This window comes from Taudactylus pleione, unplaced genomic scaffold (assembly GCF_031769625.1).
Source record: "Taudactylus pleione unplaced genomic scaffold, aTauple2 ptg000302l, whole genome shotgun sequence".
Taxonomy (NCBI): Eukaryota; Metazoa; Chordata; class Amphibia; order Anura; family Myobatrachidae; genus Taudactylus; species Taudactylus pleione.
In genome coordinates, this window is record NW_028284703.1 from 10,001,810 (window position 1) to 10,008,024 (window position 6,215).

General features: G+C 44.3%; 1 protein-coding gene across 2 annotated transcripts in view; it reads right to left on the bottom strand.

Annotated features, from left to right (window-relative positions):
* Positions 1–5,614, bottom strand: part of SMIM14 (small integral membrane protein 14) — a 42,913-nt gene extending 37,299 nt beyond the window's left edge. For both annotated transcript variants that reach the window (XM_088482991.1, XM_088482992.1), the window contains exon 1: positions 5,465–5,614. The gene's annotated coding sequence lies outside the window, so the exon portion shown is untranslated. The remainder of the gene's footprint in view (positions 1–5,464) is intronic.
* Between the last annotated feature and the right edge of the window lie 601 nt (positions 5,615–6,215).

Here is a 6,215-nt window from a genome sequence, read left to right on the forward strand (position 1 = left end):
ATACTGCATGTCCCATCACACAATATCGCATGACGCACCATACATATCAATGAGGGACGGAACAACTAATTGTTCCGTCTTTCATTAAATAGTGTAGTGTGTACCGGCAATCATGCGATGTCCCTGGTAAAGGCAAATTGCCCTGAATATATCGTCACGATTGCTGGTCATTCAGGTGTGTGCCCACCCTTTGGATTTTTACTGTGATTCTTACATTTTCGCTTGACCAGTGTTTTGTTCCAAGATGTTTCTTAATCAACAATTATCACTGTTCCTAAAACTAATAAAGCCATTTGACTATCGCCCCATAGCTCTGACGTTGCCTATAATGAGCACCTTCAGGTGACTGGTGTTGGGTCATGGCAAATCTACTTTATTGGCGGCTTTTGATCCATTTCAGTTTGCTTATAGAGCAAGCAGATCTACAGAAGACGCTGACCTTATGCCACGCTCTAAGGCAGACTTTCTCCATTTCAAATGTATGCTCTCATTCTACAGTGCTGCCCTTTCCTTCTCTAGTCATATTTCAAGAACCTCATCTCCTCCCAGTCCTCACATCCCCAGTGTTTCTTTTCCACCTTCAACTCCCTTCTCTGCCACCCCCTCCTCACCTCCCCTCCTCGCTCTCTGCCCTTGACTTTGCTACCTAATTTACATCTAAAATTGACCCCATACTAAAGGACATCATATCCCACCAGTCCCCAGCACTCCACCCTCTCCTTTCCCGGATCACTCCATCCCATTCATTTTACCAACTCTGACATCCTTCTCCCCTGTATCTGGAGAGGAATTCATGGCCTTCATCCCTTGGTCTACGAGACACTGCCCTCTCCTGGCTGTCCTCCTACCTCTCTGACCAATGCTGCTCTGTCACCTCTCATGACTCCTCCCCCCCCCACATCCTCTTACAGTAGGTGTTCCCCAAGGTTCTGTTCTTGGACCTCTCCTATTCTCCCTCTATACTTCCTCTCTAGGTGAAATCATCAGCCCTTTTGACCTCAAATATAATCTTTATGCTGATGATACTCAGATCTACCTTTCCTCCCCTGACCTCTCCCTCCTCTCTCCTCACTCGTACCTCCAACTGTCATCTTCCCATTCTCCCCCATGATCTCACTTCCCACAATTTCATTATCTATTGATGGCACAACTATAACCTCCACCTATCTGACCTCCCCAACTCCCATCTCTCTCCTCTCCAGTCTGTCCTCAATGCTGCTCAGCTCATCTTCCTCTCCAAATGCTCTACATCTGCCCCCCCTCTCCAAGCCCTCCACTGGCTCCCCTTCCCCTTCAGAACTCAATTCAAGGTTCTTACACTCACTTACAAAGCCCTCATCAATTCCTCTCCCATTTACATCTCTGACCTCATCTCCCTTCACTCTCATGTCCGCCCTCTTTGTTCAACAAATGCACGTCGTCTCTCCTGCCAACTGATTACTTCCTTCCACTCCCGCCACCAAGATTTTGTCCGTGCTGCTCCCCACCTTTGGAACCCTCTCCCTCTCCCCATCAGACTCTCCACAATCATTCAAACGGGCTCACAAGACCCACTACTTCATCGAAGCCTTCCAGCTCTCATCCTAACTTGCTGCTACATGCTCTTTCCTCCCTGTCTACCACATTTGTGTCACACACCTGTTTGTATGCCCCTTCCCTTTAGAATGTAAGCTCTAATGAGCAGGGCCCTCTACCCTCTTGTGCTTCTCCTTTCTATACTTTCATCTACTCCTTACTCCCTACTAGGGCACCTAACACTTGGTTGCTTATGCTCTGTTGCTTATTTGGGTGTTATGGTCACTAATATAGCAATGTATATTGTACATGTCCTGTATTGTACTGTAATGGAGCATACACACGGCCAGATCTGTGAGATGAACGATTTTACCAAAGATTTGAACGATTTTTGACTGCATTAAAATGAATGGAATCGTCCAAGTCTGACTGCAAACACATCAGATGTCAGATATCGTTATCTGACCATTGGGAACGCGCATCGTCCATCGTTCAGGCATGTCAGATATGTCAGGTTTTCCTTCAGATATGAACGATTGAAAGATTTTTTAAATCGTTATCGTTCAGATCTGAAGAAAAATCTGACCGTGTGTATGTTCCATAACTCACTGCTCACTTATTTGTTTATGTACTTTGTAATGCGCTGTGGAACACTTGTGGTGCCAAATAAATAAATAATAATAATAATAATGTTATTACATCAAGTGCTGACTCACTTTGAGACAAGGAAATCATCTTCAAGAATCCTATCTGTACATTACAGTTCAGCTTTCAACACTATCACAGCGACCTTAGGGCCTGATTGAAAGACGAACAGAAATGCCATCGTAGCTGAGATTGTGCACAGAACGCAACAGTGAAAATATGGTAATGACTCACTCGCCAGTGTTTAGAGAAGGCCACTGAAAGCATCTCACATCCGCCGCACATGCAGCAGACACACAGGTGGTCTCCAGACACGCAGAGGGCTCTCCTGCTGCGAGCAAGAACTCAATGGCTAATTTATGGACGCCCAGAAAACGTCATTTAAACGGTCTGACACGCTTGCGTTTTTCTAGCCACCCCCTGTTACCTCCCCCAAATTCTGGGTACCTGTCACTAACTTTGCAAGTGAATCCTCTGTGCGAGAATTACCACAAATCAATTGCGCAGTGCGGCTTTCTTGAATACACAATGGCTAACAATCGCTCAACCTGCGTACATCTCTGTATCAGGCCCTTAGTGACTAAGCTGTCAGATTTGGGCATTGACGGTTTCACTTGTAAATGGATTTTAGATTTTTTTGATAAACAGGCCAAAGTCTGTTAAGACGGGAAATTTCTTATCAGGCGAGACTGTGAGAAGCATGGGGTCCCACAGGGATGGCTTAAGTCCCTTGTTGCACTCCTTCACTCAGGACTGTGATTCGGTGTATGACTCAGTCCATATCACTACATTCGCACATGATATTGCTGTAATAGGTCGGATCAGGAAAGGCGATGGGGAGTGAAATAGGCCCGCAGTGCCTAGATTGGAAATAATGGAGATGTGAAAACTACTTAATCCTAAATGTGAAAAAAAAAACCCAGAATGAAATTATTGTTGATTTTAGGAGATCTAAGAGGCAGTCTTTTCTTCCAGTGCTTTTGGATAGCCTTCCCGTTGAGACTATGGAACCATTCATATGTTTAAGAATAAATATTTCACAATGACTTGTCCATGGTAAACCCACACTCAGCAGCGCTTATACTGTGTAAGGAAAATGCATACATCAGGAATGTGTAGGGATCTTTTAGTAAGTGCATTATAGAAAGTGTACTGACTTATGACATTATTGTACGATTTGGGAACTGTACAGCAGTCGAGCGGAAATCTCTGGAGAGGGAGTGGTTAGGGCCGCGGGGCGTGCGATTGGTTTAGAATGACCAAGTATTCAGGAGACTTGTGAATAGAGTATTTTAAAGGGAGGTTTATAGAATGCTTACTGATAAATCACATCCAAATTATGACTTATTTAATATGCTGCCGCTAAATAGACGGTATGGGTCAATATTATGTTGTACAAGCCGATTACAAAATAGTTTTTTTTCCCAACGGCTATACTCAGGTTAAATGACAAATAGTGTTTTTTTTAATGATTGTAGTTTGACTTGCGTATGTTGTGGATTTTTTAATGACAATAAAGCTAAATTGATAGTTTTTAAAAACAATGTAAATTATTATAAAGACCCTATAAAGTATAACTATTTCTTCTACATAAAGAAAAAAAAAAAAAAAGGCAACTTTGTAAATATTACATATAGAAATGTCACCAATTTCATTGCAAAATTAAATACTCCCTCAAAAAGGCATTAATAGCTACTATACAAAAAGCATACGGCTCACACCAATCACTGTGCACGTCCTTTATAACGTCTCACATTACCAATTTAACAACGGAAAACTCATTTTGTGGTTGTCATTATTCTGTATGAACTCTTAAGGGGCATACACACGTAATGATTTTTTGAACGATTTGTCATTATCGTTCAAAAAAATCGTTCAGTTTCTGAGTTATAACGATGAACGATAATCATTCAAGCGCGCTCCCATTTGTAGTTATCGTTCATCGTCCATTTCAGACTGCCAACATAACGATTTTCATTAAGGGAATGAACATTTTTCTTTCATCAGGCGGGTATCCACTACAAGATCTGAAAACAACTGCACAATTACGACATTGTAATCGTTCAGTCGTTTGTCAGTCATGTGATGAGCCTGCACTGAACGAGCAGTCGTTCAGTGCAGGGTCATCAATCATCTGGAAACATGCTGAACCTGACGATATCGTCAGGTTGACCAGCATGTTGGAAAGATGATAGTTGTCTAAACGACCAGCGGGCACGCGCATCGCTGGTCGTTTTAGACACTTTTGCAAACGATTGAACGATCAAACAATCGCTAACGTTCATAAAAATTTCTAAGTGGATAACCCCCTATCGTTGTAAAAATCGTTCATTACACTTCAAAAATGGTTCACTTTTTAAAGGGAAAATCTGACAGAAAATCGTTGGTTACAAAATCGTTACGTGTGTATGCACCTTTAAGTTTTTGAAGCCCAACTCATCAGTCTACTGTATCATAAGACAAAGGGGAGGACAGAAAGTTTCCTGCCAAACACAGGCGCACACAGCTGCTACAGTATGTATCCCCCAGGAATTAAACAACTGCACAACCGAAAACTTCAGCTTCAACTAAAATTGTGATCCACGGATGCTCGCCCCCCACTGCCCCTGCCCTCCCAGATATTGTACACTAGGGTAACACGACACATTTCGGTGTATGCCTGCATCTCATCAAGCTTTTGTCATAGGTATAGTTTGGGCTTTCAGCAGCTGCCAACGCTGGATGCTTATTACATATTGTATCATTTTATGGGACATAAGATCCTGACACTTTGGTTGAGCTCGGTTCACCAGTCTACACAAGAAATCACAAAGAGGGAGGAATCAGGAGAGAACGATGGGGGTCATTCAACAAGGGAACATTCCAAAGCAGTACTCTCTGGCATTAGGTGGTGCAGATGACATCACAGTGTACATGCAGCACATTACAGCAATGACATGATTTGTAGGGACCAAGGAGGCACAAGTATAACACAACAAGCTGACACCCAACACAACAATGATGGATATTATAAAAGATGACACCAGATACCAGCACCACAGGGAAGTGTATTGTGTAGGTGGGCGTGTGTGTGTGTACGTACTCTATATCTGTGTATACTGCAATATATATATATATATATATACACACACACACACACATACATACACACACACACACTTATATGGATGAATTGTGTTGCATGCCCATCTGAGGGCTGGGTAATCACATGCAAGCGGCTATGGGAAGGTAGCAGCAGACTATGGGCAGTGGTCCTTGCGTGGCATGGTGGCAGACAATGACATGCAGTGCCAGGAGCCCTCACCTGTGTTTAGGAACGTGCCGGGAGCCTCCAGCCTTCAGCACCTGCTCTGTTTTGGTTGTGTTGTACACGTCATGCTCGTGCACGAACCCGGATCTCCCCGGCCGCCGCTCTGCCCCCTCCAGCTGGTGCGCGCCGCCGCCTCCGCCGCTCAGCCAAGGAAAGGAGAGAGAATGTGAAGGGAGCGGGGCGGCGCTAGCAGAGAGCATCCAATCAGCTGCTGCCAGAGCCGGCACACAGCTGGGCTCTCTCTCCACTGCCTCCAGAGATACACGGGGAGAGGGGGAGGAGCCCAGTGGCTGTGCCCAGTGCCCACTTTTCCTGCCCAGGTGTGTGTAGTCTGGCATAACCGGCAACTGTCACTGACTAGTAACTACCAGGCAATGACATGTTAGTGTTTATATACCTTCCAGCTAGCCCAAAGTATGAGAGAGAGAGAGAGAGAGAGAGAGATCGGATACCGCTCATTTGGCCTGATTCACTACCAATCACAACTGCTATTGCAATCGCGATTAGGCACGCAGATAAACTGCGATAGTGTGCTAATCCATTGCGATCACTATGCCGTCGCAGTACTACATAAGGACAACCGTCATTTTTAGTAAGACTGCGAAACCATCGGTACAATCGTGTACCATCGCAGCCTCATGCATACTTGCACAAGCTCTGACCATACTCAGAAATTTCTATCTTCCACGAACGCTATGAGTGATCAGGCTGCGTAAGGCACTCCAAGTGGATAATTAGTGCACGT